This window comes from Mandrillus leucophaeus, unplaced genomic scaffold (assembly GCF_000951045.1).
Source record: "Mandrillus leucophaeus isolate KB7577 unplaced genomic scaffold, Mleu.le_1.0 Scaffold638, whole genome shotgun sequence".
NCBI lineage: Eukaryota > Metazoa > Chordata > Mammalia > Primates > Cercopithecidae > Mandrillus > Mandrillus leucophaeus.
Genome location: NW_012106897.1, coordinates 193,758 through 194,029, shown reverse-complemented (window position 1 = coordinate 194,029; position 272 = coordinate 193,758).

Sequence of the window (272 nt, the reverse complement as noted above, 5' to 3'; positions counted from 1 at the left end):
CGGGGGGTCCCCTGCGGCTGCCGGCGTGACTCCCCGCCGCTCCTGGAGGGGCCGATCCAGCAGGTGTCGAGCCAGGCGGTGACATTTCCCACGATGAGGCTTCTCACGAAGGCAGAAACCTGTTTTCTAATCGCTCCGACTGCGGATGAAACCCCCCACCCCCCATCCCGCCTCCCGCCCCCGATTTTTTGTTCTGCTGTTTGCTGATTGTTGGGTCCCAAGCTCCTCGTTAGCATTAAGTGCAAAATCCATGACATCTTGTCCTTTTGCTC